Here is a 12976-nt window from a genome sequence, read left to right on the forward strand (position 1 = left end):
TGATTTTTTAAAAATAAAAAACAATAAATAAAATGGTTAATGTATTTTTAAAAAAATAAAAAATGATAAATAAATGGTTAATGAATGAGTTATAGTGTATAGAGAATGAATGAATAAAGGTAGAAATTGTGGTAAAATAGGATACGGGAGACCGAGGGGATAGGAAAAAATTGTAGGAAAAAAGTTGGGGAGCAAATGGAGAATAGTTAAATTTATAGAGTTTATTTAGGAAGAGGGAGTTGTGTAGGGAACAGCTTTTGTTAGCCACAGGCCACAGGTCTCTCTCTTTTCCTCGGAAGCCCGCAAAAGCCCCCAAAACCCACCGCCGCCGCGCCCTCGTCTTCGCCTTCCCCAAGCCGCCGCTGGCCCCATGGCCTCCTCCTCCTGCCCCTATCAGGAAGACAGCTCCTCCGGCGGCGAACCCTCGATCAATAAACCCCAAATCCAGGCGCCGGCGCGCCAAGAAAGCGAGGACGAGGAAGAATCCGAATCGGCGCCACCGGAGCCACGGATCCAACCCAAGGGGAAGTCTTCATCAATGGTGAGTGCGCCCCCACCTCCGCCGTCGTTTGCTCTAGTTCTCCTAACCACTCCACTCCACGTGCTCAGTCCCCGCGGCCGTTGTCTTCATCCAATCCCCGCTTAATTTGATAGATTCAATCGCAGGAGATGAGTGTGTTTAGGCTCAGGATAAAAAAGGGGCTACTGAACTGTGCATATTGCCGCCGACCCCTCCGGCGTGACACTTACAATTGCAGAGCGTTCACGGTGGGTGAGATGTTTTGTTTTCTTTTTTTTTCCCTAGCTCAACTTTTTCTCTTACTATTTTCCTCTTTCTCGTGCTTCCTGGCAGTGCCAGTGCGTCCGCGGTCAAATGTATTGTCGTCAATGCATCCGCCTCCACCATGTGCTGAGCCGCATCTTCGCTCAGATGAACTTCAAATGCGACTGCAAAAAATACATTCCTGACTTCGAGTTTCTGGAACACCGGCGTGACTGCCCGTCTGCCAAATATTCCACTCCTCCTGCCCGGTGGAAGTGCATGCTGAAGACAAGTCTCCTTCAGTGTTCTGAATGAGAGGCTCCTATCCGGCCTCCCATTTTCTTGGTGAGCTGAGCTCTGACTGAATTAATTTGGGTGCAGCTTGTTTTGATTTTGGTTTATCTGTTCATGCTAACCTACCCTTGTTGCAGCTTTGGAGTAACAATCTCATTTGTAGCGCCTGCTACCGTGGTGATATCAGCACCTACGGCTACAGGCACTGTACTGAGCTTGAGTACCTCCTCCGAGCTATAAAGGTCAAATGCATTGCCTGCAAACAATACTTTCCATTCTCCTGGTTGGGGTTGCGCCAGGTGGGCGATTGCCCATTCAAGTGTGAATTGCAAAACATCGCCCCAGGCTCGAGTGCCCCAAAAAAGTTATGTGGTAATACATGCCTCCCACATCTGCTCCCCTCGTCTTGCATCCACATGGTTGTTTGAATGGTGCTAGATGGTTGTGCTGGTATAGCGCCTGCTTTCTAGTGCTAGGCAATTTCATGGCTGCTTGGCCGGCCATTTTCAGTTGGTTCTTGGTTTGTGGTTGGTTGTTATTTTCCACTAGTATTGTATGGGTGTATGTCCGGTGCTCCACTCTTTCTGCATTGACCATGAATCCAGATGCCTTCTCTGCTTGCTGCTTGGCCAGTTCAATAGTCATCAGATACTTGCATTATGCTGCAGTGATATGTGGCACTTATTTCTCCTAGGTAGGTTGCAAAATTTGGAGAAGCAGCATGTTTCATTTTTTAGCATGTTGTTTTTAAGTGTTAAATATGCCGGGCAGTTTGGAGGTATCTGTGTTGTTTGCGCACTGCATCATTGTTCCCCAACTTGAGGAAGTGGGGGTCATCTGTGAGTAACGAAATTTATCCTCATTTCAGATGAAGAGGAAACCGAGAGACCTATGGCCGGCAACAATAGTATCCATGGTATGTAGGTCCCCCAATTATTGGTTGCATGTTTACTCTTTAGGCCATTTGTGCTACTGGCCCTTCAATCTTGCTGACCCCCAAACTATTGGCCTCATGTACATTCTGTTTTTAAGGGAAAAGTAAGTGAAAGGTTCATTTTGAGGTTGGTAAAATGGGCAAGCACATTTTTCACGGTGATGAGGTTGCGAGTGATGATGACTCATATGATGCTTCATATGATGACAACCATGTAAGTTTATTTGTGATTAAACCACTGATATGCAGCTTCATGGCTCACTCTTGTGTTTTGTTTGCTTGCTTGCTCACTGTAGCCTGAGTGTCAAAAGAGTGGCTGAGCAGGCCTTTAAGACACCTTGTGATAAGAAAGGAAAGATTGCAATGCCATATGGGCAGAAAACAAGTACTTGCTCACCTGCTGAGTTTATCTAACATGCTTTCTCTATGGGTTAATTATATATGTGCCATGTTAGTGTTGGCTTACTAGAGAATATTGTTATGGGCATGCTATGTTCACATACGTTTAAGCGCTGAACTCTGTAATAAGCATGTAAGATTACATTATAGCTGTGTTCCTTGTTAGCATAGAATAAGGTATTGATTATCTTAAACTCAGCCAGATTTTTTTACGACAACACTGTTTTGGGTTTTTTTGGGATGTCATGGTATTTTTCACCATACATAATCCACATCCAATAAAAGATCTTGTTTCACCATGCATAATCCACATCCTCTAAAAGATCTTGTATAAACAATTCACTGTGTTCTAGGGGTGGGTATGGGTCGGTCCACAATCCATTGGAACCGACCCACATGATCCATTTTTTATAAAAAAAGTGTCAAATGGGTCAAGCCATTTGGGTCATACTACTGTGACCCGTGTGACCATTAGGCACTGAAATTACTATTCATGTTGTTTGATCTCGGTATCTCACCCTCTTGGGGCCCATTCTTGGCTTCTTGTGCTGGTACCATGCCCGCTTTCCATGTGTTAATGCATGCTGCTCGGGTGCTTTCTGAATTAAGGCTAAAGCTCCATCCAGTTGGTTGATTTAGGTTGCGGCCTTTTCTCCATCTACCTCCTGTGGGGCAGGGTGAGCTAGCCTGGGTTTTGGTCCTGACTTCTCCTAGTAGTGTATTGTGGTTCATGAATATATTTTGGGCCTCCGGAGGTCCTAGCTGTTGCTTTGGCATGTCACCTCACCAGATGCTCCACTCTTGCTGCATTGATTTGCAAAACAATGACTCACAGCCTGCCTTTGTTCCTTGGTGCTTGGTTTAGGCCTGTTATGCTGTTTTGCTTAACTCACTGATTGCTGAAGTATCAAAGTTTTATCCTCATTTCAGATGAATATGAAAGCACCAAGCCTCCAGCGGGCAACCGTACTATCATTAGTATGTACTTTCCCCTATTATTAATTGCATATTTATTCTTTAGACCATTTTCGCTTGTGGCCCTTCAATCTAGCTGCTGGCTCCGCTATGGCTCAAATGTACATGTTCTTGTAGGTTGAGAGTGATGATGGCTCATCTGATGACATCCATGTAAGTTTATTGATGACCAAACTATTTATATTCGCTCATCCTCTTATAGATATATGAAATTGGGAATGTGGAATCGCATAGATACATGAAGTTGCATTGTTGTCTTGTTATGATTAGGTCTGAAATTGTATGTTTTGTTATGAATTATGATCAGGTCCAAAGTGGTATGTAGAGCGTGGTTTGATGATGTCGCACCCCCAGCGACCATCACACAATCACATCACATGTAGCACACAATCACATCTTCTCTTTTTCTTGTCATGTGAAATTGTGGGAGGAGGGCAGGTAGGCAGGAACATTTCTGGTGTGTAAGTGGCCGCTACATTGTGCAAAGTATTGTGACTAGACTTATATGTGGGGCCGCGTCAAAGAGGTACACCCTGGAACTAAAAACTCAAAACTCAGGGTCATAACCCATTTGTTGTCCGCCACTTTGTGCAAAGTATTATGGCTAGACCTACATGTGGGCCTCACATCAAAAGCTAGACCTGTAGAACTAAACCCGTGGGTTAAATCCATACGAACCCAAAAACATGAATACATTCCAACCCACCCTAACCCATATTTAGGGTAAGCCCAATCCACCCCAACACATCTTGTGTACCCTAGCCTCATGTAGCACCTTTGTTTGTTTCTTGGGTTCTGTGTGCACATGCATGTGCATAAGAAAGAGAATATTGACAATGTGTCCCCTAGTTGGGCCTATTGCCAAACTACAGCTTCACATGTGACTTGTGTTTGTTTGTCATTGTAGCCTGAGAGTGGCATGAGAGTGGCTGAAAACGCCTTTAACACACATGCAAGTAACAAGAAAGTAAAGATTGCAACGCCATATGGGCAGAAAAAAAGTACTTGCTTTCATCTAATATGCTTTCTTTATGGGTTAATTATATATGTGCCATTGTAGAGTTGGCTTATTAGAGAATATTGATATGTGCATTTATGTGCACTTGAATTAGTTTCCAAACTTTCAATTTCCATAATTTAAGCAGTTTGAGAATTATTTCTATATTTACACAGCAAGCAATTGCCATCAAACTCTATTCTTACCTCTCTTTTTTCAAGCAGCCCAGGCTCCCTCGAAGCCACCTCTACAACTGTTACCTCGTCGCCCAGTCACCCGTAGCAGGAAGAGGGGTAACTTTTATTTTTTACTTGTAATTAAATCATATTATCCATCAACGCCGCAGCATGAACTTGTTTCTAAATTTGGTTTATAAAATTTTATGGTAACAAAATCAGCGCTCTTAACTGATGGCTCAATCAGCGACAAATGATGGGAGATACCAATATGTGCATTTATGTGCACTTAACTTGTTAGAGTCAATACAAGTGTAGCACTTATGCCACATACAGTTTGTAGTGAACTTTTGCGCATAATTAACAGGTGGCGACTAGGTGCAATGATCCTCAGCTGACAGACTTCATCGAGAGTGAATTCCTCTGCGACTAGCAACGAAACATTTCTTCAGTATGCAACAGATTGTGGAGAATGATGTTTTATTTGCCACAGATTTCCTGTAATTAACACTTGTGTAATTCTGAGGCTGTCGTGCAAAAGACTGTTTTGCACTGTAGACTGTAGATAGAGTGGAGTTTGCAATAGGAGGTGGGATGGGAGGTGGGATGCGAGGTCTGCTGGAGATGGCCTGACTCTACAAAAATTTTACTTTGGTGAAAGGTGGAAGCCATCAAGATCTCCGAGTATGCCCAGCTGAGGAGAGTGGATTTTCCATTCGGTCTGAGTTATAGTAACAGTAGGACTGTGTCGACATCATGAAATGAAAAACAGTAGAACTTGTGATGTTATTGCTGTGGTTTAGGGTAGAACTTGTGAAATGAAAAACGGTAGAACTTGTGATGTTATTGCTGTGGTTTAGGGTAGAACTTGTGATGTTATTGTTTGGGGTGCTCGTTGCCACCCCTTAAAACATGACTATATGCGCTTCAATGTAGGGTGCCGGATGTGGAGAGATTTTTCCCTTTTAAAATCTGCATTGTCTGGTGCTAAATCGAGGCAACAACTCTTTCGGAAATTAATATGGTTCCCCACAATTGTAATAACAATGCATTTATGAATCTTTTAGGGCGTTGATACAAACGCTAACTCCAGCCGACGTGTCATGGAACAATAGGCCCACTTTGCAGCCTCCCTTTTCTTTCTTTTTCCAAAAATAAAGCGCCTTCTTTTTTTTTCCCTAGAGAGAGGACAGGTCACAGCTGAGCTGGGCGGCTCTCACTGGGGGGAGAAACATATTCTCCTTTCCTCGCCTGCAAAGAATTGCACAAATTTGCAGCATACACTGCTAAGTGGGCCCATGACCCACCTGTCAATACCACGAGTCTCTGGAGCAGAGGCTCGCCATCGAATCCAAGGTGAGATCGATATCTTCCCCTAGAAGAATCCAACTTGGGTCACCCTATGCATGGAAGGTTCCGCCGCTCTCCCGCACTCCGCCGACCTGGATCTGACGCGCTTCCCCTTGCCGCTCTCCGCCTCCTACCTCCTCGCGGCGGCCGGCTCCTCGGCGGCCTCCTGCTTCCCCAGAAGCGGGGGTCGACGCCGGCGAGGTCCAGGACTAGGACCAGGAGAAGGAGGGGCTCGTCGCGAGTGGTGACCGCGCCTCGTCTCGCTCTCTCCCCAGGGGCCGTGCTATTACAACTTTGGTCTGACTAATTATGTACCGAATTGTAACATGTGTCTGGTTGGCTGGTTGCCATGCTATTACAACTTTGCTAAAAATTCATTTAATCACTTTGTTCTTCAGCCTATCCTAGATCCCTCAGATCTCCTCAGATGCAAATTGCCCCCAAAAGAAATTCCTATGCCCAAGTCAATTATTCATATAGTATACAATAGTTGATGGTTAATTTATGATTTGCTCCAGCTTGAATGTCGCTCTATTGTAAGCAGCTGATGGGGGATGCAGTTGCTCCCTTCTGTTAGTCTCATCGAGTGAAAAATCTAAACTTCCAGCTACCATTTATACCATGTCAAAATATTTATTTATATGCAGTGTATGATTTGTAATGATATTCGTGTGTTTCCTCGAAAAGGAAAGGTGCATGTTTTCTGTGGTTTGAAGATAATTTTTAGCCTCACCATAACTTTTATTGAAAGTAGCTAAAATTTGCGCTGCCATAAATCACTAAAACTTAGTTTCAAACTTATGTACAAATTGAAGTTATTCATTCTCGCAATGCAGGACCAACGGTCGTAATTGAACCACTGATATCAATAACATATTTCATATACTTCCAATGTTTAGGCATGTATCTATATGCTGTTAGTCAAACTACATGGAAAAAAAGGTTAGTATAAGTAATCGCAATTCTAAAATATAAGTAGCATAGCTTATGATCATAGGATGTTCGTGTCTCCAGGACAAACTCACCGACTATAAAAGCTGCTTTGACTGTGACAAGACCCTGATTCCATCTTCAGATTTGTTACATCTGACAACAATTCACGGGTCAAGAGCACTTGACGGAGCACTTGATCAAATGCCTAACTCGAACGAGTTGTCCTTGTAGCAATCCTAAATTATCTCATATCCCTGCTGATCTTTCTGTACAGGCTTCTTCTTGCTTCCCTTTCATCCTCATCCCTCCATCCTAATTTATCATACATCCAGTGGCGGATCCAGGAATCATCGAAGCCCCGGGCCAGACGGCGAGGCGGCGGGCGCGGGCGGCACTGCAGCAGCCAGCAGGGCGTCGGGCAGCGCGCCGGACGCGGCCGCGCGGGCAGCACAGGCGCACCGCGGCAGGACAGGCTGGGCGTCTGCGGCGCGTCGGGTTACCAGCCGCCGGGCGGCAGGGCGCCGCCGCGCTGGTGTGGCAGAACCACCTGAATTATCCCGGCTCAAGTGCGCAGGCCATCACCATAAAGACAACACCGGCTCAAACGCACTTCAAACGGAACAATTCTTGGTCTGTCGGGTAACGTCCCGATACAACCACCGGTTCTCGAATCGAACAAGCATACCCCGCACGAAGGCGAGTCCAGAGATATTACAACCACAATTTTACAACACAGTCATAATATTGATTACAAACCAGTTCAAACCATTATTACAAAACCAACTTTAGTAAAACAGTTATACAAGCCATAACTTAAGTTCAGAGTTTAGACAGCGGAAGATAAAACACGACGGCTACAACACGTCGCAAAAGGACACCAGGCTAGCCCAAGCATGGTATCACTCGTCATAGTCATTGCCGGTCGAAGACGTATCCCACTCTATGGACCAGCCAGGAGGCAACGAGCAAGGATAGGTCAAGCTAGCGATTTGTTCCTCAAAACTCATACATGAAAAAGGGTATCAACAGCAAGGCTGAGTATTCTAATACTCAGCAAGATTTAACTGTCAACGGGTCTACTTTATAAACTTTACCTAGACTATGCAGAGTTTGAGAGGCTCTGGTTTCCCTTTTGCTGAAAAGCAATAAAGAGTAGGTCCTTACTTTCAAGTTTGGAACACCGTCGGGTCGCGAGTGACAGGCAATCACTCGACTTTTACCGGTCCTATAAGCTTAGCAAGTAGTCGAACTCAAGTCTAGTGTTCAGTACATAGGTTCCTAGGATCATGCATCTAGGGTTTCAATTCAAAACCTAAGAACTGTAAATGCTCAAGTAAATAATAACAGTAAATGGTATTAATTTGAAATATAGGTTATGTCCGGGGCTTGCCTTCTCGGTAGTCGCTAACTATTTCAGCTCTAGGCTCTTTCGAACTTTGGTCCGGGGCTTCAGTTAGTACGGCGGTGTTCACTTGAGCTTCGAGATCACCTCCTTCGGAATCCTGGATCAGCTCGTACGTCCCGTCCGACAAAGCAGTCGTATCTATATGTAATGCAAGAACTGTATTATAAACACACATGGGTAATCGTTTATAGAGTAGTAACTCAACAAATCTAACTACACAAGGCATCATGATCAACAGCACAAAAAGGTTATACTAACTTCATAAAGTGAGTGGCGGTTGTTTTCTATAGCAATCAAATCAAGGTTTGCTAATAAATAAACAACTCAGAGCACAAACAGTAATAAATTTAGCAAAAATTACCCTAACCAGAATATTAATAGAGTAAGCTATCCTATAAAATTCATGCCAAAACATATAGCCATTTAATCATAACAATTTAATCATTCAGATAACAGTTAGAACAAGATTGAATTACACAGGCTAAACCATAGAAAAACAGAACCTGAAAATTTAACAGTAGACCTACACAGGGATGAATTAGCTACTGTGAATTATAAAAGCTAATCTATTCAAAAAGATCACTCAGAAATATTTTCGTGATTTATCATCAGCATAAACTATTTATCATAATTAAAGTCTACTAAACATGGATTAAATCAAAGAAATAGCTTCACATGAGAACTGACCACGAAATTTTTATAACAATACTAGTGTTACAAGAACAAACTACCATAAAAATTTCACTGCAGTACAAGGCTTCAATCATCAGTTAATAAAAAGAATAAACATCTAGTCTTTATGTACCTAGTGACGCAAATCTAATTTTCCAGCAAAAACTTTCCACAAACATCTATCATATTTTGATTCTACTGGATAGAGCTTGACACAAGGATTCCAGAACATCAAGAGTTGCTATTTTACGAATTTCCTACGAATTTCTACTGAATTTCAAAGTTCACTGCAAAAATTACAAAGGAGTCCCTAGAGATACTATTCATCTGAGTCTACGGCTATTCAAAAAATCCCCTGGGGTTTTGATTCTTTTCAACTAGAGGCCCTTGGCCGGGTCAGAGAGGGAGAGGCGGTGGTTGACCGGCGAATCCGGCGTCTAGGCTCGCCGGCGGCGAGGAATAGGTGGGGGAAATGGGAGAGGAGGCCGAGGCGAAGCTCTAGGTACCCTTGGTTCGCGGAGAGATGGACGGAGATGGGCGGTCCACGGCGGACAGGGAGACGGCGGCGGAGGCAAACGACGGCGAGGGTGCTCCGGTGAGGGTTGGGCAAGGGGAAGTGGTCCGTGAGCTGCGCGAGGTCGAGGCGCAACTGATGGAGTGGTCAGCGTGGGCGGGGAAGCTACGGAGAGGCGGGTCTACGGCGGTGTCAAGCTCGCCGGTGTTCGGGGTGGAGCGGCGGCGGCGTTCTGGGGCATGGAATTGCGGAGCAAGAGAAAGAGCGAGTGGAAAAGGTTTCTGGGGTTTTTGTAAGGCCCATGCGCGCGCTAGGAGAGTGCGGTGGCCTCTGCAGCAAGCTCGCCACCGCAGCGGCGAGGTGGCGGCCGCGCGGGCGACTCTGCGCTCGGCGGGGGCGCGTGGCACGACAGGGGAGACTCCCGCGCGAGGCAAAGGGCGGTGGGGAGGCTCCGGGGCGACGCGTGGGCACCAGCGCGAAGCAAAACGTGGGCGGGCTGGCTCTCCACGGCACCGGCGACACTACACAGCAGAGGTGGCAAGAGAAACAGAGAGGCTAGCTGGAGGTGGAAGAAACGGACCCGTTTGCAATTTCCAAAAATTCCAGGGACCACTCTGTAAACAAGTAATAACTTTTAAACTAAATCTCAAATGAAAAAGTGCCCAACATGAAAGTTGTTCAACTTTTCAAGATCTACAACTTTGATGTTGTGCAAAAATTTATTTGATCAAAGATTCAAGAGCTAATTTTGAAAAAATAAGAGGGATTTTGAATTCTAGGAATTTTGTCAAATTCAATGCAATTTCACTTCAAACTTAGGCTGATTTGAAAAGTTTCCTGCCATGTAATGATTACACCACATTTTGCAAAAACAGCCTCCACAAAAGCTATAATTTCACAACCTATTCAAATATAACTATAAAAAGGACCTTGCATAAAATCATAATTACACATATAACCTTTATATTTACAAAAAGATTCTTTTTCAAATAATTCAAGCACATGATGCACACAATAGATACACAACTACTGTGCAGACACCTAGGGTGTCACAGCCTTCCCCCATAAAAGGAATCTCGCCCCGAGATTACGGGAAGAAAAGGAATGGAAAGATTTGATACCTGAATTTGTTCTAAGAAAGTCAGGAAAGTTTCTTTGGAGAAAATTTTCAGTCTCCCAAGTAGCTTCTTCCTCGGTATGGTGATTCCACTAAATCTTGTACATTTTAACTTTCTCCCTTCTAGTACTTCTTTCTTTGGTGTCAAGAATCTTGGTTGGATACTCTGTATAAGACAGATCGGATTCAATCTCGATATCTTGTGGTTCAAGGATCTCAGTAGGTACTTTGATGCACTTCCGGAGTTGTGATACATGGAATACATCATGAATGGCGGACAACTGAGAAGGAAGACGAAGTCGGTAGGCAACGGGTCCACAAGTTTCGATGATTTCAAATGGTCTGATGTATCGGGGTGCTAATTTCCCTTTGATACCGAAGCGTTGAACACCTCTAGTAGGAGATACTCGCAAATATACGAAATCCCCTACCTTGAACTATAAAGGATCTCTTCTTTTGTCTGCATAACTTTTCTGTCTTGATTGGGCTGCTTTAAGATTAGTCTGGACAACTTTGACTTTCTCCTCTGCCTCAGAGACTAAATCTGGCCCAAAGATTTTGCGTTCTCCAACTTGTGACCAACTCAAAGGAGTTCGACACCTTCGACTGTATAACGATTCAAATGTTGCCATTTGCAAGCTGGATTGATAACTGTTATTATACGAGAACTCTGCCAGTGCTAGGCACTTATCCCAATTCTTGTCATATTGAATAACACATGCCCTCAACATGTCTTCAAGGATTTGATTGATCTGTTCAGTTTGCCCATCTGTTTGTGGATGATAAGCTGAGCTACGAATCAATTTGGTTCCAAGGGATTCTTGCAATTGCTCCCAGAAACATGCAATAAACTGAGCCCCACGATCAGAAATGATCGTCTTTGGAACTCCATGCAAACGGACTATTTGATCAAGATAGATCTCTGCATACTTCTTGGCATAATAAGTCGTATGAACCGGAATAAAATGGGCGGTCTTGGTGAGTCTATCAATGATTACCCAAACAGAATCATGCTTCTGCGAAGTATGGGGTAAACCAACAATAAAATCCATACTGATGTCCTCCCATTTCCAGGATGGAATGGGTAAAGGTTGGAGAGTACCAGCTACCTTCAAGTGACTAGCCTTAACTCTTTGACAGACATCACACTCAGAAACATATCTGGCGATCTCTCTTTTCATTCGAGTCCACCAGAAATCTTGTTTAAGATCTTGGTACATCTTGGTACTATAGGGATGAATCGAAAACTTCGATAGATGTGCCTCATCAAGGATTTGCATTCTAAGCTGATGATTCTTGGGTACAACAAGTCGAGATTCAAACCATAAAACTCCTCTATGATCCACTCGGAAACACTTGTACTTTGCTTCACCTTGGGATAACCTTTCCTTGATGATTTTGATACCCTCATCATGTAATTGTGCCATGATGATGCTATCATGAAGTGTAGGCTCAATAGATATATGTTTCAAACTTCCTTGAGGTACCATTTCTAGGTTTAACTTCATCATTTCCTGGCATAGAGTTTCATTGAATGGCTCTACAGATAGATAATGGCATTGTGACTTGCGGATGAGTGCATCCTTAACCACATTCGCCTTTCCTGGATGATAGTGCACTTCTAGATCATAATCCTTTATCAACTCTACCCAGCGTCTCTGTCTCATGTTGAGATCATCTTGGGTGAAGATATATTTGAGGCTCTTATGGTCAGTGTAAATATTACAATGAGTTCCCATAAGATGATGTCTCCAAAGCTTGAGAGCGTGAATGACAGCTGCTAACTCCAGATCATGTGTTGGATAATTCTTCTCATGATTCCGGAGAGCTCTTGATGCATAAGCAATAACTCGATTGTCTTGCATAAGCACACAACCAAGTCCCATACCCGAAGCATCACAATAGACATCAAAAGGTTTGGTACTGTTCGGTGTAGCCAACACTGGAGCAGTAGTTAATCGTGCTTTGAGAGTTTGGACGGCTTCTTCACATTTGTCATTCCAAACAAACTTCACTCCCTTCTTTAATAACTCCGTCATAGGCTTGACTATTCTGGAGAAATCAGGAATGAATCGACGATAGTATCCAGCTAAACCAAGAAAACTGCGAATTTGATGAACTGAAGTAGGAGATTCTCAATCCATCACTTCTTGTACTTTAGTTGGATCAACGGATATACCATCACTAGAGATAGTGTGGCCTAAGAATTTCACACTGTCCAACCAAAATTCACACTAGGAGAATTTGGCATAAAGATGATGATCTCGTAATTGTTGAAGAACAATACGCAAATGCTCAGCATGATCTTCTTCATTCTTGGAGTATATCAAAATATCGTCAATGAATACCACGACGAATTTATCCAGCTCCGGCATGAAGACTGAATTCATCAAGTACATAAAATATGCTGGGGCGTTGGTAAGACCAAAAGACATAACCAGATATTC

At 43.7% G+C, this 12976-nt stretch overlaps 1 long non-coding RNA gene across 2 annotated transcripts; it reads left to right on the plus strand.

Moving 5' to 3' along the window:
- The first annotated feature begins 974 nt into the window (after positions 1 to 974).
- On the plus strand, positions 975 to 2690 carry LOC120683846. 2 transcript variants are annotated; one of them, XR_005678956.1, is made up of 5 exons: positions 975 to 1108; positions 1195 to 1429; positions 1926 to 1973; positions 2090 to 2205; positions 2288 to 2690. It is a non-coding gene; the product is annotated as an uncharacterized LOC120683846 (long non-coding RNA). The 2 variants fall into 2 exon arrangements; XR_005678955.1 differs by having other exon boundaries at positions 2090 to 2690.
- Positions 2691 to 12976: the final 10286 nt, after the last annotated feature.

Source organism: Panicum virgatum, chromosome 7N (assembly GCF_016808335.1).
Source record: "Panicum virgatum strain AP13 chromosome 7N, P.virgatum_v5, whole genome shotgun sequence".
Classification (NCBI taxonomy): Eukaryota; Viridiplantae; Streptophyta; class Magnoliopsida; order Poales; family Poaceae; genus Panicum; species Panicum virgatum.